General features: G+C 41.2%; 1 pseudogene; it reads left to right on the forward strand.

The window, feature by feature from the left end:
- Positions 1-17,326, forward strand: part of LOC114694127 — a 29,660-nt pseudogene extending 12,334 nt beyond the window's left edge.
- The last annotated feature ends 5,014 nt before the right edge of the window (positions 17,327-22,340 follow it).

Genomic DNA, 22,340 nt, shown 5'->3' on the forward strand with positions numbered 1-22,340 from the left:
ACCAAGATATGCTAATGAAACTCAGGGCATTTCTAGTGTCTGTAGTACTTGAATTCTGACTGAATACTTTTCTTTCTTCTTTCTTTTGGTGCCTTCGTATATGTTCATTGCTTTAAAAACTGCATTTTAAAATGTTTTCCTAGTTAATATCTCAGCCAAGACATCTTTCCTGATCTCCAGGCTTGTGTCTATACTCACACTCACTTGGGCATCTAAGAGTCCTCTCCACTTGACCATATCTAAAACTGCAGTATTTATGCATATGCATCTCTCTTCAGGTTGTCTAGCTTCTCAAATAAGCCCCCTAAATTCAGGCCTGGTTCATTTTCTGTCTCCCACCTGCACTGCCCAGTTCTTCAGTCAATGTTGCCCAGTCCAGGAGCTTGGCTTCCCTGTCTTCACTGTTGCCACACAGAAGCCAGTCCTCTCCATCAGGTCACTATCCTGCTTCCCATTTCCATCCTTTCCCCTAAATCTCAGGAGAGTAGAGAGATGGTTTTCTTCTTTCCTTTTTAACTCAACTAGATCAAGATCTCTGGAGGAGTGTGAAACTCTCATCACCCTCGGAAGAAAACGCTCACCCTGGTTTCCAAGGCTCCGCATTAGCTTGCCACTACCTCTGTCTCCAACATCACCTTCTGCCAACGCGCTTCCCACTAACTCCTCCAGACTCACCACCTTTTATTTCCAGGTACTTGGATACTTGAAGCTTTCTCTCACCTCAGGAACTTGGCACATGTTCACTGTGCTTATTCTGGAATGCACTTCTTGCTACATTTTGAATGGTTGTTCTTGTGGATTTTCCCCCTTGCCTTCTAGATAGCAGAATAAATGCCATCTCTTTATGGACACTTGCTTGACTCCTGTCTCTTCCCACCTATAACCCTTACTATGAATGATGACGATTTTCTTCTGTGCTTCGCAGGGAGCCAGGAGGATGTCTCATCACCCAGCCCGTGCTCTTCGTGCGCCTTCTGGCTCCTGATTAGTATTTGTACATAGAGGAAATAAGCACCCACTCTACCTGACCATTTGTTTGCTGCAGCCGCTCAGGAGCCTGTTTGTCTGCTCACCTGCTTGTGTTTCTGATGTCTGACATTTACTAGGAAACCTTCTCGCCGTCTTTTTTGGTTTCTATGCATTATCATGGACTTCTGTTCCCCACCATTATTTTCATGAATGTTTACAGGATTGCTTAAAAACTCAGCTCTGTAAATGAATGGCCACTTGTTGAATGCTGAAGGGCATCAAATCATGGGCACACACTCCCCTCCCTCCCCGCACTCACACATACACACGAAATACTTCTATGACATTAGGACAACTTTAGAATATACATATATATGTGTGTATATATACATACATATATATGTATATATACATATAACACAAAGGAAGAAAGACCAGTTAAATAAAGCAATCCGTCAGAAGAAGGCAAGGCTGCTGGCACCTCACTCTAAAGAGCGGCCGCTCTTTCACATGGCCTCAGTGCGCTCCTTGCTGCTGCTGTACTCCAAATGCCAAACCCAAAATTTCCAGTTTTGAGAATTTAGTTTTATGCTTCCTCCTTGAATTTCTCATGATTATGGCACCAAATTTAACAATCTCCTTTTAGATCATCACATGTATTTTTATTTATCTACAAAGTCACTCAAGAATTTCAACTCAATGCCAGTTACACCGAAGGCAAGAAAAAGATGCAGAGAAACTTTACAATTTTAGTGACAAAAAAAAAAAAAATAATCACAGAATAGTCAGAGGTTTGCAGTGTTTTATGCTGTGACCGTGACTCTGAACACACTCCAATGACAATCATCCATAGCAGCATCACATTCTTACAAAATTCTTCCACTTACTCCCGTGTAAGTAGAGCGCTGTTAAGGTTCTAGTGTCTTCATGACATGTTACTGTTCTCAAAAGAACGCCATGGCACAGTTTTTGAAAGTTTGACCAACCCTTTAACCACAGAAACAATGCCTTGTTTTTGCTCTACAAAGAGAAGCTCGGTGTCATCAACACTCATCACTTCACACTGTCCTCTGATTAGGAAACCAGCCAGAGAAAACCTTCTCAGCCCCTGGACCCAAATTCACTGGGCCAGTGGTAATTAAAGACTGGAAGAGGCTTAATTGCTTAGCAACCACATTCCAGTAAAAAGGAAAAACACCAGCAAAAACAAAGAATCAACCTTGAAGAGCAAAACACTCCTCAATACTCAAAATTTGATGGTGCTGCATGCCTGCCTGTAATTCCAGCACTTAGGAGACTCGAGACAAGAAGACCATCCAAATCTGGGGAGTAGCCTGGGCTACAAAGCTATACTACATAGGGTGAAGTTGTCTCAAAAATCAGATCGAAACAAAACAAAACACAAAGGTTTACAGTCTCAAATTAAGAGATGTAATATCTTACTTAAACAAATCTAGGCAAAAACAACTCTCGACCACTAACCGAAATGGTTGATATATTGTCTGGCCAACTTAATATTGCTATAATAAACAGTGTTTATTTAATCAGTCAACAAACATGTATTTATATATAGTAACAGTAGCCAAATTGCATAAAAGTAGTGACTGAGGTCTCAGAAAATTATTAGCTCAAATATATTTATACTTAAAATTAAAAACTGTGTGTGTGTGTGTGTGTGTGTGTGTGTGTGTGTGTGTGTGTGTGGTGTATGGTGCATCTTCATGTTCCTGTGTCATGGCATGGTGCATGTGTGGATGTCAAGACAATCTCAGGGATTGGAATCATTTTCACCCTTTCTGAAAGGACATTCGGCACTGTAGACAGCAGGTTAGCTGGCAGGGAAGCATCCAGGGATACCCCAGACTCCAGCTTCCCCTCATAGTAGGCATACTGGGGTTACAGAGGTACATTCTGTACCAGCTTTATGTAGGTGCTAAGGATCCCAATTCAGGTACTCATGCTTTTCACTGGCTGTTCTATGCTGCACAGGAGATATTAAATATCTTTCTGTTAGTAGCAGAATGAAGTTTTGAAATTATGAAATGCTCTCCTTTCCTGTTTTCCCTGAAAGTCAGCATGAGTCTAAAACTGAACTAAATACAATCCAATTCCTAGTCAGTAGAAGTAGTTCATATAGTTTATGAAATTTCCTAAAATAAAACTTACCATTTTGTATTTAATGCAATTACACTTTGATAGGGTTGCATTCCCAAAAAGAAGGACATGTGGTACTGCCGAATGTTAGGTAAAACAGATTACTTTCAACTCGTGATTACATTGACTTTAATGCAGCCATATGCAATTGCCATATTGTTCTCTTGTAATCAAAACTGAGATGTTTTCCATACTTCATAAAGAAAATTGGGAAATTTCACAAATAATAAAAGCCAGTTTGTTGAAAACTTGAGGGTGTAAAAGTGAAGGTAAATGTTTTGAGTTACAGTATTTTATCATGTAACGTGGGTGTGAATCTCATTATGACTTGACCTTTCTGGGTGTTGTTGACCTCCCCATAGCATAACTTAGTTCAGCGGCGTTGCCATCTAGAGAATATTCTCGGTCGTCGTGTAACAAATCTTGGTGACAGCCATGCTTTGACATCCCCACTGCTGCGGTTGGAACAATCACCCTTTTAACAGTGTGACACACCTGTCTCTTATTACGTTCCGAGTGCTTGTTAATCCCTTCAGAATGCCCCGATTCCTTTGGTGCCTTTGCATTCCTCTACTTCTCTGATGCACCTTCACATGGTCCATTATATTAATTCTCTCGTTTAATCTCCATAACCTCAAAATGATTAGCAAGTTAATTGTGCAGGGATCAGAGGGCTCTCCTCACAGCGTATCTCTGTCAAATGACACAGTTTGGGCCACTTTCTTGCTGACACTGCCAGGGACGGTCTAGAACGAAGAGTTGAATCACGTTTGCAGCACTAATCACGTATCATTATGGAGAGGCACGAATCTGTAATCCCCAAGCTGGTGCCTCGAGCAGCATGGCATCAATAAAGGACACATTCTAAACCCCTTTGTCCACTGCAACAGGCAGGGAGCAGCCAAAATACAGTAATCATGTCCACTTGGCTATAGTCATCATTAACTTGAATATTCAGTGCCCTTAATGAATCATGTCCCATTAATTTTTATTCACTCATGAAGATGGATTTTTTTTTGTCAGAATTGATTTCAGATGCATTGTTCATTGCCAAACACAGAATTACTTAAAAAAAAAAAACAGCTTCCAATTTACTTCCATCATTTATGTCTGTAACTTTTAAAGGCACAAATGAAAGTTACTAAATAATATTATTGAAGGGAGAGCCACGGTAAGGAATGCTCAGCTTCAAAAATGCCTGACCCCTCCTTCCCCCACACAGACTCATGGTTAATGTGCAACCAGGGTGATTCTCTTGTTGGGTTTTTCCAAGGTCAACAAAGAAATGGAATGAGAGAGAAGAGTGTGTGTTTGGTTCATAGGCAGGAAAATGGACCATGAAAACTCCTAGCAGGGTGTGACCTTATTAAGATAAATGGAAAAATAACTCACAAATGCCAAGTTACACACATAGAAAATTGTTTAATGCAAAGGCCTTCCTCCATTTGTGGCACAGAGAGTTTCCATGAACACTTCCTGCCTCCCTTCATTACTCTTGCCCTCAGCCACTATGTCTGCCTGAGACGGGACCATCAGAAGGGGGGGCAGTAGAGGGCTGAGACCTAAATAAGCACAGAATGGAGTCTGAACAGAAGGGTGATCCCTTAGTTATTTCAATGGCACGGCTCAGTAGCACTCACCCAAGTCTGAAGACCTGACTTTGATCCCTTGGGAGCACATTGTGGAAGAGGACTCATTCCACAAGTTGTCCTCAGACGTCCACTCTGATATGCGTGCACCTTCCTGATTCTGTCTAAATAAAGAAGTAAATGCAGAAAGAATTACTACCAGTAAAAACATGCTCTATAGTTGCAAGCAGTTATTTTCTAATGTAAGATTGTAATCAAGTAGGAATATTGTTTAGTTGTAAGTTTCAAAGTATTTTTCTGTTTTTTTTCCCTTAATTTGACCCCAAATTTAAAGAAGAAATCCACCCCTTGGGTCTCCTGGCCATTTGGAGTCCATATGTTTAGTTCTTAAACCTTGTAGTTATTAAACACACTGTTTTCCCATAATGTGACTGTTTCCTAAACAATTTACAAATTTATCTTCAATACTTTTTTTCATTCATACTTAGAACATGACTTCAGGAAGTTCATCTGCAAGACAGGAGGTCTTTCACTTGTTCAGTCTCTGATACTAGAGCATAGTTTTTAGTGTGTTCTCTAGCATAACGTAGGAAGTAGAACAATGCTTTGCTTGACATAACTGGTAGCTAACAATTCTGCGTGATGATCTCTGTAAACAAGGCAGACTCTTCTGAGGGGATTGCTGTAACCTTGGCCACTGTTGGTTTTGGGATCCACTAGAGCATTGCACACCTTACACACTTGCCACTGCAGGATCTGTGAGGGCTTTATGATGCTGTGTTTCCCTATGTATTTGTGTATCAGAATCATAGCATCAGAAGTCCCAGAATCTGGTTTTATGTGTTCTTGGATCTAATCTGGTTAAAAGTAATGGCACTGGGAACAGCCCAGGACCAGGGGAGTTGGTGACTGCCAAGAGCCATCTCAAAGACCTGACTTACATAATGAGTGGTTTGAAAAGACTAACGTAGCCATGGTTACCAGCCTGAGCCACACATGAAAATTACATGGAGATCTCTGCAAAAGTACCAACATTCAGTTGTCACCTGAGATGGGACTCGACCAGAGATTGTTTTGTTTGTCTTGGTTTCCTTAAAAGCATTCGATGTGAGTACAGACTGGGAATTTGAGTCTGTTATTCTGTAACTGAAGGACAGCTTGGTAACCCATTGGTAAAGTCTTCAACTGCTGAAACCCCAAACCTACTGTCGACAGTCTGAAGGGTCGTTTTTCATGTTCTCTTCTTTGTTTTGCTATCTGTGCTGTTGATGGAGATGCTAACAGTTTGGGTTGGACTCAGAAAATCAACATCTGAAGACCCTGTTGACATGACCATTTTGTACAAATTATTTCAAATTAACTTTCTTAAATGTCACAGTGATTCTGAAATCTGTATTCTTAAATTTTATCTTAGAATATCTGTTTATTTTTGGATTAGTCACTGAGATAGTTTCTTTGACTGCCGAAACAATGCTTGCTCTGTTTCCCAGAAGTCACCTCCTTCATGTTCTAGACATGCCTTGAATTCTAATATAAGATTTTGTAGTAAATGTGCTATTGAAATTTATAATTTTATAGGCTATGTGTATTACTAGGTATAAGTCTTATTTCATAAAAAATAAGGTCATGTCTTGAATACATTTTTGAAAGTCATATTTCTTACCATTTAAACATTTTATGTACCTAGACTCCAAGTCTGAAGTAGTCCCTGTTAGTGAAAATATCTTTCTTGTTCAGAAAATAGTCATATTACATTGATTCTTATTCTCCCCCTAAATCTTCGGGTGTATTTACCTATTTATTTATTTATTTATTTATTTATTTATTTATTTATTTATTTATGTAACAGTCTCCTCTCACCTTTGATTTTATAGACCTTCCTTGCTTGCCATCATTATAATTTAAAAGTGGCCTTTGTCTGGCCCACAGACCAAATATTGATTAGCTCTTGTTATACCACAAATTGCTCAGAAATCATGTGGCTTAAAACAAAGAATTTTTATAACCACTTCTCCTGCTTCTCCAAAGGTTGGCTCATGCTGCAGGGGTCTAGCCTGGGCTCCACTTGTGCTAGCCTGAAGGCTGGCTGATTGCTGCAGGGGTCTAGGATGGGCTCCATTCTGCAGCATTGCTTTTCATTCTCTACAGGTCGATAGAATGTAGGTGGCAGGGGGCTGGAAGGGCTGGAGTGGTCGCCTTCCCTATACCTCTTCTCCTTCGAGGAAAGAGGAGCCACCCGGAGTGTTTTCCTCTTAAATATGGCAGAGGCATAAAAAGAGCAAGTGGGAGCAGGACATTTAAAGTGTTCCCTCAGAAACGATGCACTCCCACCCACAGGCAATTAGCCAAAGCAGATTTCAAAGTCAAGCTTGAGTCAGAGGATAAACACACTCTGCTGCACTCTAATGTTGGCACAGAGGCGTGGAAGGGGTGGAACCAGCATGCCAGCCTGTCACACGGGACTGCCCCTCACGCTGCTCACAGGTGACCTGTTCAATGACTTTCACGAACTAAAATTGCCTTCAGTATTCCTTAGTCTCAGTCTTATTGAGTCTGCTTTCCCTTCCTTATACAGTATTTATTTTCCTTATGACTAATTTCCCCTTTGTATTTGTAAAGTTAAGAGTTGATGCAGTTTGGACAACTGGTTTAAAGCCTTAGTTACCTAACATGATTTTATTTAACAAATGGTTTCTTTTTGTCTTCTGTTGTACAAGATTGCAAGAGACATATGACACTCCTCTGCTCTTTTAAGGTTAGGCACGTGTGGCCAGCGACATCTTAAGAATAAAAATCGAGCAGACACGTCTCATGCCTGATATGGGAAGAAGACTTTAATTGGGAATTCTGCCCCACCCCCAGCACTCACTCCTGTGTCCTGCAGTTGTGGGAATGAATGTCACTGTAGAGGAGCAATGCCAAACTGTTGTGTAGAACGCCAGTTCCCTGAACCACGGCTGAAGCCCAAAGCCAAGTGACAGAAGCAAGGAATAAAACTTTTAAAGACACTAAGGTTTTGGTGTTTTCTTCTTAGTGTTGACTTTAACCTATCGTGAATAATCACTCTTTTCCCTAAACTGAAGTAAAGGGAAATATAATATATAGATAAATGCAACTAAATGAATAGTACAGATCTACAAGCAGAAAACTGTGATAGGAGAATATGACTGATTTTCAAAGGTCCCCAGTCCCCCTTTGTGTTCATTGTTTGCACTTGAAATTCCTGTCTTTAGACCAGATCCTATGCTGGCGCTGGATCCGGCCAAGTAGGAGAAAATGAGTGTGCAAAGCAGTGCCCTAAAAGGCCAGCAGGGGGCTCCTTAATCGAGTTTCCCCTTTGTGCTTTCTTGCCTTGCACCTGGCTGACCTGAGGAGCAGAGCATCGCTGGATAGGGAGGGTGTCTTTGTAGGAGTTGTCCGCCTTTGCCTTTGTTTCCCAGCAGCCTGACCTAACCTTGGGCTGGTATTTAATATACTTCTCCTACAGCTCTCTCCATTGATTTGCCTGCCCTGGAAATTTGACTTTGCTTCTATTTTTGTATCTTGCAAAGTGTAAGTTTGAGACAGATGGATAGATAGTAGATTCCAGGGCTTTTGGCAGGGAAGTGTCCTAATTCATGAAATATTTATGAAAAAAATTCTTAAGTTCCCTTCAGCATCATTCCGTGTTTTTGTGTGTGACCTATTGCACCTTTGAGAAAGAATGTGAATGCTGGATATATTACACCTTAAAATGTTGCCCAGAATTATCTCAAAGTTTTCAAATGCTAAGACATTACTATAAATTCTAATATTCGCCTTAATATGAGTGTTACTTGGTGAATTCTTTTCTTTAAAGATAGGCTCTTATGTAGCTCTGGCATGGTGTGGAACTTGCTATGCAGGCCAGGTTTGCCTCAAACTCATCTATGTCTTTCAAGTGCTAGGAGGATGGTGTGGGTCCTGGTGCCTATCTTTACCTAGTGAATTCTTAAATATCAGTAGAATACTGTATGAGCTGCTATTTCACTTCCTGTTACATTGTAAGGCACTCCCGTGAGGTAGCCTGTGTTTGCGCATGCTCATTTCCCACCTGGCTCTCTTCTTTGCTGTGTTTTCCAGAGGTTTCTGACTCGGCACTCTTGCCTGCTTCTTGTGAAGTCTAGAACTCAGCAAGTTTTGGGGAGAACCTTTCCATTCCATTGAGGTCGCTAACATCACTGTCTAGTTTTACTACCATCAAAACAATCATTGAAGGCTCTGCTGGCTTCGCCCCTTCCATAATAGTCTACACCAGAGTTCTCTGGTTCTCAAAATTGTTAAATTTCTCCAAGTGAAAAGATACTATTGCGTGCTCTCAGTTCACTTCTTCATGGACTTCCCATGTCTGATGTATTTGTTGTTAGCTTTGGTTGCTTGTGTATCAATATGAGGTATAAAATAAACGACTTTTGTATTTCACTTGCTTTTCTCCTAGTTCTTTGGGAGTGCATTGGTATCCATGAACTGTTTTGCCATCTTTGTATTTAGTACGAGAGATTTCATTTCACACCGTGACAGGGCAAGGCAGTACAGAGGTTCCTCCATCTTGTATTCTTGTTGAGGCCATTTCAGGTTTAACTAGAATCTGAACTCCTTGATGGAGAACCCTGAGGAAAATCACACAACTCTATTCTGGGAACCCAAGGTCAAGATGCCCTGGCTGACTTATCCTTGATTCTGTTAAATGGCTTGCTTGCACAGAACACCCCCTCCAGCTAAGGGCTAATCTTAGCTTCTGTCAAATTGCTTGTTTATGGGAAGTCCCACCCTGCAGCTGCTGAGCAAGATGCCAGGATGTGGTTTCTGCCTTCAAAAACCCTGTGCTCTGGACATTTGTACTACATTGAGGTCTGAGTACCTGGATGTGGTCCCAGCCAGCTGGAATAAAGACTTTCATTTGGTTGTAAACTGTACCTGAGTAGTCATGTCTGATGGACTTCCTGTAACAACGTAAACATTGTTTTTTTAAGCATTAAGATTAGGATAAAAATGGTACATGTTGAGCTTTGCAGCCATGAATTATTATTAACAAAATCACTTTCAAAAGTAAAAATAACAATATATTTTTGTTTGTATACACCCCTAAAAATGTATAGATATTTTATCAATATTAGTTTTCATTTTAATTAAATTCTATAGTGCCCTGCACAGCTTGGTGTCAATGCTGTGTAAGCAACGTTCATGCCACAGATGGGCCTTGGTGTGTGGTAAAGGGCAGTGAGCTTGTGGAGACCTTAGGTATAAATCAGTGTTTGGGTGGCTTTTCTGATGCTGTTTTGCAAACATTCTCCAAGGCATTTGAACTTGCTCAGTTTCTGCAGAAGGAAACATGCTTTCAAGTCCTGATGCTCTTTCCTTGTTATACTCAGCTTTCATCACAGTAGCAGAGTTTACTGCTCAAGCCCTGGATGTCGGTTCATTAACTGAAGCCTCAGATTCACCAGATTTAATAAAAAGCCTGCATTCACATCCTAGATCACCTTCAAATGTAGTTTCTTCTAATCAATTCTTCTAATCTAATGTGTTTGTTGTTGTTGCTTTTTTAAAAAATCTTTGCAGAAAATAATTAATGGAGCTTTGATTCATTAATATGAACCAAATGATTGAGTTTGTACCATTAACAAGCTAGAAAGGATAAATTACTAATAATCTTTTCAGGTAATAATTTTTAAATGTTTTTCTGATAACTATGATTAAATAATGTGAGAAAAAATAGTTTCTGAGAAATAGGAGCCACACATTTATGAAAATTTGCTGTGTCAAATGTGCCATTTTGACTCACTTTTTTTGTATTATCACAAAATGTTTTGTTTTAAGACATCATCATACAACCAAAATTATGGTATCTCTTTTTTCTGTAACAGTAACTTTTACAAGTGACACTATACTGACTAAGCATGTTGTATTTATGTATATGAACACACAGACATATATATATATATATACATATAGATAAATACATATACATATAAAAATAACTAATGGAAAAAAGGACCTGTGAATTTGAAAGTGTTCAAGGAGGGTATGTGGGAGAGTTGGGATGGAGGAGAGAGAAGGGGTAGATGTTGTAATTATATTAAAATCTCAAAAAAAGATAAAGAATAATTTTAAAAAGTTCCAAATACGTGTGCAAAATACTTAAATACATCCCAATTAATTTAGTATGTATTTCCATATATGCATGAACGCATATACAGACACATACAACTAATAAAAATATAAGAACTATTCCATTAAAACCCTAATGGTAGAAACTAGAACTTTAAGGACCTGACATCTTGTCCCTGTTTTGATGAATGGTGGGTTTCATTGTGTGGTCCTTTTCAGAAGTGGTTTGAACTTTTACTTGATAGTCACAATGCTTGAAACCTTATGAGTGAATTAGATTTTACAAAGCCTATGTATTTATTGGACTTTAACAAAATTGCATGATTCTGTATGACTTGGGCATCAGCAGGAAGCGTCCCTTGGGAGAGAAGGCATCACAGCTGGGAATAATTAAGCCTGATTAGTTTGCTGCTGAGAAGAAACAAACTGGAAAGAAACTTGTCTTGGCATGGGGGAGGGGAATTCCAAGCTGCATTCCCCAGCTTGTCCGTAGATTCCACTTCTCCAAGGGGCTGGGGGAGAATGAGAGTGTAAAACGCTTGGAAGTTTTCTCTGCTTATTTAATGCCTGCACAATCGCTGCACTGGGCCCCTCTGGTATTTGTTAGAAGCTCAAGAAAATTGACCCGATTTTTCTTTGCATATACTTTGAAACTTTTTCATATATCCTCAGGATTCCTTCATATTTTCATTTGATTTTATATAGAAAATGTTGATAGCTTAATAATTTCTATTCACTTCACACAGATTAGGATAGCTGAGGTTTCTGAGAACTTGGCATACAAATATTAGTTCCTTTAAAAAACTTTCATATCATAGGGCATAAGATTGACTTGAATTATCCTTTAGAAGTTTTCAAAGAGGGCAGTGGGAATTTAAACAAGTGATATGCACACATATCATCCATCATCCTGAAGCTGCCATCCTCGATAAAGAGTTGGTGTCTAAAGAGCCAGATATGCTGTGCTTAATAAAGCGCAGTCAATGAAATAAAGTGATAATTGAATGCATAGCTGTTATTGGCTTCTTTTTTATATTTGAGTTATAGATATTAACTGGAAACATTTCTTTCAAATAGGATGTTAGATCACTAACAAATTACACATATAAATTAAACACAACGCTGCTCTAGACTTTTAAAAATCTATCAGATTGCTTATTTTCAATTCTCTTGTCAGTGGGTGCTCACATTTGTTGCTTTATTATAGATGTCCTAGTTAGCATATTAAACCTTCTGCAGCAGAAACAGTGTGACTCGGTAATATGAGGTTATAGGCAATAATGATAAGAATTTGATTTTTCCCTCTAAGCAAGTAAGTTATTTTTATTTTATTTTGTTATTTAAAATTTTTGTTTTATTTGTGTGTGTGTGTGTGGTATTGTGTTTCCCAAAATATTGTGCATGCTAATAAACTTATCTGGGATCAGAGAACAGACAGCCACTAGATACAGAGGCTAGAAAATGGTGGCACTCACGCCTTTAATCCTAGCATTCCAGAGGCAGAAATCCATGTGTTCAAGGATATAGACAGGCATGGCGACTCATCATGCCTTTAATCCCAGAAAGCAAGCCTTTAATCCCAGGGAGTGGTAGTAGAAAGCAGAAAGGTATATAAGGCGTGGGAACCAGAAACTAGAAGCATTTGGCTGGTTAAGCGTTCAGGCTTCTAGCAACACAGCTCAGCTGAGATTCATTCTGGATGAGGACTCAGAGGCTTCCAGTCTGAGGAAACAGGACCAGCTGAGGATCCGGCAAGGTGAGGTAGCTGTGGCTTATTCTGTCTCTCTGACCATCCAGCATTTCACCCTAATAACTGGCCCCAGGTTTGATTTTATTAATAAGATTCTTTAAGATTCATGCTACATGTGTGTGGTGGTTTGCAGAAACTCTCCCAGAGACCAGAGCTTGCAGTTCTCACCTTCGGCTCCTATGATCACTCATCTTCACACTCTGGGCTTTCTATAATATCTGCTCTTTGCTGCTCTCTAGAGCTGGTATTCAGCTATCTTGTTCCTGGGTGGGTCTGTGGCTAAAAGACCTGCAAGTTCCTCTGTTTGTCATCCTTCTTTCTTCCTAAAATGATTTTCATTTTTATTTTATTTATTTATTTATTTATTTATTTATTTATTTATTTATTTATTTTTGTGTGTGTATGTGTGTATGCTCACATGTATGTGAGTGGCTGTGGAGGACAGAGAAAGGAACTGGACCCTCTTGAATCTGGAGTTACAGGCATTTATACTGCAATCTGCACAACATTCTCCATAGTACTTTTTCTTGTTTGTTTGTTTTTCCAGACAGAGTTTGTCTGTGTAGTTTTGGCGCCTATCCTGGATCTCACTCTGTAGATGAGGCTGGCCTCAAACTCACAGAGATCTGCCTGGCTCTGCCTCCTGAGTGGTGGGATTAAAGGCGTGTGCCACTGCTGCCCGGCAAGTACACTTAACTGCTAAGCCATCTATCTCTCCATCTCTCTAGCTCCTGCTCCCTTGTTCTTCATGCCAGCAGCTCAGCCAGCTCTCCCCACAGAAAAGGTCAGAGGTGGCAAGGGAAAGCCACTTGGGAGAAGCTTTCATTGGCACCCAATATTGTAACATCAGGGATAGTATACAGGAAGGAAGACTAGAGTGGCTAAAGAGACCAAAAGACTCTCAGGCTGCTTACACAGCTAGAATACACAGCCATTGCGTGGATGTGCCCAGTTTCCGTTTCCGCTGTCACAGCCGTGCATGCCTGCGGTGTCCCCATCCCCCCAATCATGAACTTTTGTTAGGTCACCAGGGAAATGCTCCCCTGGGTCTCAGTCAGAATCAATCACCACAAGAAGGGTGGGGTCATGATGAGGGCACTGAAGGTTTTCAAGGCAGGTGGTCTCTCCCAGGAGTTGATTACAAGCTGTCGCGGCCGCCTTGACTGGACCAAGGCCTCCTGTAGCAGAAGTGGCTTCAGCAGTGGCAATGATTTCAGTGATCTTTGTAGCTAGTTTTGGGGCAGCTTTGATGACAGTCCAGCCAGGTTTCTGCTCAAGACAACCAGGCATAAGGAAATGGCATGACAATTGTCTATCAGATGGCCAACTTAAGGTCACTTAAAAGGGAAAACATCAAAAGAGGCTAAGAATAAATATCCATCATGGAATTAACATTCCCAACAGGACTTAAAAGTACCTAGCTCCTAGTTGAAGACTCTAAAGGAGTGTTGGTTCTTCTGATCTGACAGGCCTACTTACCTATCATCCTGCTACAATGATGCACTTTTTGATCCTCATGCCTCCCTATAAAAGAGGCAGGAGAGTTTGCCTTGGCCTGGGACTGTGGTGTGCCATGGAGAATGTTTAGCATCTCCAGTGCTCACTTAGTATGTGTCAAGAGCATTCCCCCTCATGTTCCAAAGTCACTGAAGGAGCAGATTTGTATCAGCTAAAATCCACATGTTAGAGCGATACCCCTCTGCTCTTCTCCTGTAAAGAACACTGGGTCTTTAATTCATCACTGGAGAGAAAACACATTGAAGTGACTGCTTTTTCTTACTTTGCTGTTGTGTGTGACTGAAGACAATGCAGTCTGGTCGGCTCCCATGATAAATGATGGGGGCTGACTTGCCCACTGCCCACATCGAGGGAGTGTGAAAGTCAACATCAGTCACCAACCATCTGTGAGCACATGAGCCATGGATCCTCCAAGCCTGCCCTTATCAGTAAGATTGTCAGCACGTCAATCATTCTAACACTTGACTTTGTCTTATCTGATCTTGGAAAGGATACTGTGCATAGGTGCAACTGCCACCTATTCATATAACATCACTGCACAGAAGTACTGAGTAAATTACTATGTGTCTTCCAGGCTTCATTTCCTGCATCGCACACTTCCTGAGTGTATTAACCCAGACCCTGGAGCTCAAAGTAACACTGCTGTACTGAACTTTCTAAAGTCGGCGAGGTAGGTATGTGCTAACTCCAGCACCATTTCCGTCTCACTGCACAGCAGTGGTTTTTGTATATTTCCCATACCTTTGAATGTAACAGGTCAAGGTTCCATAACAGTGGTATCTGCCCTGTAACCCCATGTCAAGCTCTCTAATTGTGTCACCGACAGCCAGTCTCAGTCCTGTACTGCCTGTGTGCTCTGTGCACAGTGAAAACGAACCCTTCAGTGTTAGTTGGAAAGAAGTGTTCTCTTTGAAGCAACAAACCACATTTTTTTTTTTAAGGAAGAGAGTCTTTATTTTGTGGGATAATGGAGGTGTCATAACATGGAACATTATCAGATCTTTTTTGTCAGTGACTTCAAACGCTAAACACATTACCACATATACCTTGAAGTTGAAACTTCTTGTTTTAAAGTGCTCTTGATGACAGTGTGACATGACAGAGGTGTACTAGCCTCTGAAAAGAATTAAGCCGGCAATTTATTCCCCTCCACCTTTTCCTAGCATCCTCCAGCTCTACTCTGCTGTCATGTTTCTTGTTTAGCTAATACAGTTTCCACTATTTCTGAAGCTAGCTGAGTAATCTAAAGAATATAAAAGCAGCATCATTAAAGTGTCAGTAGGTATTGATTATGTTAATTCCCCGCCCAGTTCTAAGTGGTGGCTCCATTTTCATACATATCTGCATGTCCTGCTGTTTACAAAAAGACCTTAGCAGCTTGGCCCAAGTACTGTCAGCTGGGCACTGGGCAGTGGGGTGCTGCTGATGGTGGGGGGACATGGGGGGTCACAGAGCTCCCCTGACAACACTACACCAATGATTTCTTTAGTTACTGTCTTAGGTCCTTCGTGTTCATTAAACATGAGAAGATTTGGACTATTTGGTTGGAGTTGCTGTGTAGTGTTTTAATTTGGATGGGAACTTAGTTCAACAGACATTCTTTGAGCATCAGTTGTGAATAATAATAGTAAATATGCACACAGTGAACTGTGTTAGGAGTTGTCTAATTGTTTCTGTGTATCAAGGCATATTAATCCTTAATAATATTTATTACTGATATGCCCATTTACACACGAAGAAATTTAGACTCAGAGGACAGTGCAACCTGAGTAACATGCTTGGTGAGAGGTGGACTTAGGTTTGAATGTTTACATTTGTCTCAAGCTGGCTAATAGGACGAATGTTGAAAGAAATGGCCCCACGCTGCCTGGTCCCCTTCACTGAGTTCATCAGTCCTAGCAGAAGTGCTGCCAGCATGTGTGACAAATGGCCCTACAAAGTCAGGGGCACCAGACTGCTACCTGGGGATGAAAGACCTTGGACATAGCCACTGCTACCTGGGGATGAAAGGCCTTGGACATAGCCAAGAATGAGATGCCAGGTTTGACACACATGCAGCAAGCCACTGAACAATGGTCACATTGCTGGCTGCCTTCACATGACTGTGGAGGCTGCTATCCTCATAAAGACTCTCATGGCCCTGAGTTCTGAGGTGCAGTGGCCCAGCTGCAGCATTTCTACTCAGGACCAAGCTGTGGCTGCCATTGTCAAGGCTAGCCTTCCAGTGTATGCCTGGAAGGGTGAGACAGATGAGGAGTATCTGTAGTACATTGAGAAGACATTGTACTTTAAAGATGGACCCCTCAACCTAATTCTGGATGATGGTGGTGACTCTACTAACCTCATTCACAGCAAATAACTACAGCTTCTGTCAGGCATCTGAGGCATCTCTGAGGAGACCACAATTGGGGTCCACAACCTCTACAAGATGATGGCCAATTGGATACTGAAGATGTCTGCAATCAGCATCAACCATTCCATTACCAACAGAAAGTCTGACAACCACTATGGTTGCTGGGAGTTCCTGATAGATGGTATCAAACTGGCCCTAGATATGATCATTGTGAGCAAGGTGGCAGTGGTAGCAGACCATGGTGATGTGGGCAAGGGCTATGCCCAGTCCCTGAAGGGTTCTAGCACCTGAGTCACCATCACCAGGATTGACCCCATCAATGCACTGCAAGCTTCTGTGGAGAGCTTTTAGGTGACCACTATGGACAAGACCTATAAGGAGGGCAACATTTTTGTCACCACCACAGGCTCTGTTGATATCATCCTTGACTCAAACATTAAACAGATGAAGAATGATGCTGTTGTTTGTGACATTGGACACTTCCAAGTGCAGATCGGTGTGAAGCAGCTCAATGAAAATGTTGTGGAGAAGGTGAACATCAAGCCCCGGTGGACTGTTCCTGGCTGAAGGGTGGGCACAGCATCATCCTGCTGGCTGAAGGCTAGCTGGTCAACCTGGGCTGTGCCATGGGCCACCCAAGCTTCATGATGAGCAATTCCTTCACAGACCAGGTGATGGCACAGATTAAGCTGGGGATAAACACCCACTGGGGTTCACTTTCTGCCAAGGAAGCTGGATGAGGCAGAGGCCGAAGCCAACCTGGGCAAGCTGAATGTGACGCTGATCAAGTTGACTGAGGAGAAGGCCCTATACCTGATCATATCCAGTGATGGTCCCTTCAAGCCAGATCATTACTGCTACTGAGAGCCAGGACTGCCCTTCACCTTCCAACCACCATCCTTATTCCAGGCCCTACCTCTCTTTCCCAAGAGCAAATGTCACCAACTTTGCAGTTGCTTTGCCAGTGTTTGCTCCAATGGGGGTGGTCACTCTGTGTTTGGCCTCTGTTGTATCCCACATACTGTTCAGGTGTGGCTAGGGGAACCGAGATTTGCCAGTCAAGAGATGCATGAGAGCCATCCACAGGGGACATGAGCTTGGGAATAGTGGAAGTCCGGAGGCTGGATGTTGCTAGTGATGGTCACAAGCCCATGTTTACCATCCAGGCCTTCATTTGGTCTTTATATCCACGTGCTTGGTTTACAGATCTGCTGGTTTCTCAGTCTGGGACCTGAGAAGGAGCTGGGCCAAAGGGCAGGAACTATTGGAGTTTGAAGGTTCCACAGAGTTTGGCTTATTTACTCTTGGGCTGTCTTTTCAATCTCAGAATACCGAGGTTGGTACCTTTAGTCCCTATTTCACAGGGGTTAGGGTAGATTAAGAGATAATCAAGAAAGGACAAGTGACAGCTAGAGATTGAAAGGGCCAGAAAAACAAATAGGCGAAGGTCTGTCATGATTTTGTAATTGATGGTTCCTATCACAAGCCTGGGTCACAAAGAGATTCATTTGGTTTCTAATGTTTATATAATGCTTAAAACGTCAACAAAGGATGGTGGATTAAATAAAATTTCTAGTGCCTAAAGAAAAAAAATACCAAGACCCTTAAAAGATTCATTTCAAAGCAGTTTTATCTGTATAACAAAGGTAAGAAACATCTGAAATTTCTGGAGAGTGCCTCCAATTATGAGTAATTGCTTTCCATGTGCTACCATTTTATCCACATTTTAATTTCCCCCATTCTCTAACAAATAACGTTACTTCTGATGTAGGTATAAACAAATATTACAGAAATAGAATGTGTAGGCTTATCACAGGACAGTATAACATTTCTGCATTTCAATTTATAAGTGATTAAAATCTATTAATAGTGGCCTAGTTCTGTTGGAAAAGAAGCTTTATAAATTAGTTGTTATTCAAACCAATCAAGACATGCGATGATTTAATATTCTTTAAACACATTCATGAAATCCATTTGAATTTTATCGCTAAGAGTGTTTTCATGTGCATTACATTCTTACTTTTAGTCACTTAGACTTGTCTAAACATCTTAAACTAGTATTTACCAATATGTCACAATTAGCCACGTCACAGGCAAGCCTCATGCATTATTCTTTATGATAGACGCCAGCTCAGAGGAAGAACTCATCTATAGACTTTCTGCTCTGCTTGCTTATTAATAAGGCTTTGAAAATTATAACCATCACATACCCCAGGAAATAATTTAGATACATACACTTACCCAACTGTCTTCCTGAAATAGTTGTTTACATCTGGACTATTTTCTGAAGGTGTCTAAAGAATGAGATTATTCTTTCACTTAATTAATTCTAAACTGAGATATAACTTAGAAATTAAAGCAGGAAAAATATCTTTTCCTCTCAACAAACAAACAAAACAGACCATGGAAGGCATTTACTGTTTCACACTGCTTTGTTGATCTGAATAAATGCCCTACATTTTTTGTTTTAAAATATGATTTTTTTTAATGGTAAATATCCTCAAAACTGTTGGTTTGTATGACATTGGGTTCCTTGCTGGAGATTTGGAGGAAAAGAAAATGATCTGTATTCTCTCTTTCCTATTTTTAAAGTCAGGTTTACAATGGATATAAAGTTTCTAATGATCTTGCAAAGAATTAACATCAACGCATGTTGGCAATTATGTTAAAACCTTTTAGCTTTCTGATACAATTGCAACAATTATCTGAGAAAATCAAAAGAGTAAGCTTGTACATCGTAGAATTGTGAAGGGTTTTTAAATAATCCTGAAGGAGAATAAGTAGCTTTGTGGAAGGGAGCTCACTTATTTAGAACTTTGGCACCTGGGGCTGAGTCCCGAACTTCCAGGAGTCAGCTGAATGGCTCTGCAAGAGCCATCCAAATTCTTCCAACTCGGTCACCTCACTTATCAAAGTAAAAGGCTGAAATAGGGAGATAATGAACCGTGTCTTTCTGGTCTCGTTTCCATCCATTGCTCTGATTTTACGGAGATCCTTGTTCTCTAGAGGAGACATGAGAGATGACTCAGTTCTGAATCTCATATCCCCCCCCCCCCCCCCCCCCCCCCCCCCCGCTTGTGAAAACGGTGATGAGCAAGTACGCTAGCTCGCTGAGCACTGGTCACTCTCCCAGCCCTGTATTTCTAGGAGAGACCTGGCATGGAACGGCTCACTCCCTATCCTTCACAGCCTCATCGCACGCCTAACAGGCAAAGTGACTTCATCCCAGCCCACAGGTTTGTAATCTCTTACCTCAAAATTTAAAAGGTGCCCAAGAAAACGAATGAATTCTTCCTAGGGCATTGTTCTTCAGAAAATTCTCAAGGGGCTGAAAATGAATGATACAAATTCCCAGTTGATCACAAAACATCGATCTGACATAAATTTCAAACATGAGTACTTACTTACAACAAATAAAAATATTTTTATTATTGTTACATGTTAAGTTTCATTTTCTAATGCCTGCCGTGTGGTTGCTGATTTAAATTTGGGGTGCCCTGTGATGGGAAATTGAACAGAAGAGCTGTATGAGTATATAACAAGGAAAAACACATAGATGAGTGGGGATGGGAAAGAGAAGAGAAAGTAAGGGCAGGGGAGAAACCCGAGGAAACTTCCTGTGCCCGTTCAGTCCGTAGGAAATACCCTGTTCAAGTTCAGCCCAGCAGCGTGTATGTAGGCGCGGTGAGTATCACACCTCACATTTGTCCCTACCAAAGATGAGGAACCTGAAATATTTATAGACTGATGCTATCTGCCATTAACTAGCTGCTGCTAGGAATGGGAGACGGATGTTTTTAGGCCCCCTTTTTACTTTTCCGGTGCATAGACAAAGGGGTTCTGGTAGATGGAGGATATCGCCAACAAAGAGAGTAGATAGTGGCTTTGGAAATAACAGCGGAGGAAGTGAGCCAAGAGGTGTAGGCAGGGCAGCATGGGCAGAGTCCTGACCAGGTCTGCTGCAGACCATGCAGAACTGTATCTCCTGAGCATCACAGAGCTGAAGAAATAAAACAGAGTGTAGACCTCTTAGCCTGTTTTACAGATAAGCTTTTGTATTAGCAGGAAACAGATGGCATGCCCCACCGTGTAATTTGAGGAGAGTTGAATAAAAGGGCCATTTTCTAAGGTGCAGGCGGAGAGTGAAGGCTTCCAAGCAATCAGTGTGGTATGGCGGTAGGATGTGGCCCGTCCCTCGGTTTGAAGGAGAGAGGGGAAATGCTATGACAGGAGTCCTTTCTCAGAAGGTGGGAAAGGATGTCCGTGGAATGAACGCTCCCTCTCTCCCTCCACCATCCCCCTGGGTCTGCCAGTCCTGCTGTCAGGCAGACAGAGCCCAGGAGCAATGGGGAGGCCTTAGCTTTGATTCCCATTGGAGAGTCGGCAGACATGGCAGGGTCAGGAAAAGGACAGGGGGACAGAGGGGCAAATGGACGTTTTGCACAGGGTGAATGAGGAACTGTGAAATGATTTTAAAGCAAGCGAAATTGCCTCAGACTACACTGGAGGCGTTTCCATCATTTTCCCCTTCAGGAAGATAACACAGAAACCTTTCTATAGTATCTTTAGCAGTGAAAATGGATCCACCAGGCCCGAGTTGCTTTTGTGGAGACACTGTCACACTTACTGCCACACCTACTAAGAGAAAGCAAGTCCTTAGGAGCTCTTTCCTGTCACCCAGAAACATGGCTGCACCTCAGTGTCTCAGATCTAGCTTTGGCTCTGTTGCATGTGGATTTCTCAGTGTTTGAGCTCTGTGGCCCTTTTCTCATTATACAGATTTCTTCCTACTGGTTGTATAGATATATGACCAGAAAAACATATTTTTTCTTTTTCTCAAAATTAGTTTCTAGCCGGGCGTGGTGGCGCACGCCTTTAATCCCAGCACTCAGGAGGCAGAGCCAGGCAGATCTCTGTGAGTTCGAGGCCAGCCTGGGCTACCAAGTGAGCTCCAGGAAAGGCGCAAAGCTACACAGAGAAACCCTGTCTCGAAAAACCAAAAAAAAAAAAAAATTAGTTTCAATTTATCTAATTATATAACACATACTTGTTATAAATAATACCAACACCAAATTAAAAAATAGATGGTGAAAATATATTTAGTCTATAACACAGAAACAAAAATTGCCACACTGTTTTATGTCCAGCTTGTTGTTTTCCAATTCACACACATGTATGCTCATGGACTTATTTGCAAACATGAAATAATTCATAAAATAATTTATATTCCCTTAAAAATTTATTGACATTCTTTGAGATTTGGTTAGATAACGTGATTATCATTATGAAATTCTCTCTCTGTGTGAGTGCTTTTATTTGGATAGTATATCTAGATAACATAACTATCACTGTGAGTGAATCTCTCTCTTGCTCTGTATGCTTGTATACACAAATATATTAATGTGTGTAGAAGCCAGGATTACCTTTTGACGTTCTATCTTAGAAGCTGCCCATCTATGTTTTGAGTAAGAGTTTCTCACAGAGCTTAGCAATTGTGTAGTGATTTTCTCTATAAATCTTTGTCTTGGAAGGAAGCTCTTTATGATGTTGGATGCAAGGGGAAATATTCCATCCTGCAGGGAAACCCATTCAGCAAACCCAGGAAGCAAACAACCCAAAAGCTTTACCAAGTCCCTAAAACCAATCAGATACCGTAGGTCATTTCTTTTTCAAGTACACACACACACACACACACACACACACACACACACACACACACACACACACACATATATATATATATGCATCAAGGGCAGCTGAGAGATATTCTCAGGCCAACCACCCCACCCCAAAGAGATAGAGACCAGTTGAGTTGTCCTGAACCCCTTCAGACCGACTGAGCTACTAGAAAATGACACTGTCTCACCTGTTTAGCTAC

Source organism: Peromyscus leucopus, chromosome 9 (assembly GCF_004664715.2).
Source record: "Peromyscus leucopus breed LL Stock chromosome 9, UCI_PerLeu_2.1, whole genome shotgun sequence".
In the NCBI taxonomy this organism is placed as follows: domain Eukaryota; kingdom Metazoa; phylum Chordata; class Mammalia; order Rodentia; family Cricetidae; genus Peromyscus; species Peromyscus leucopus.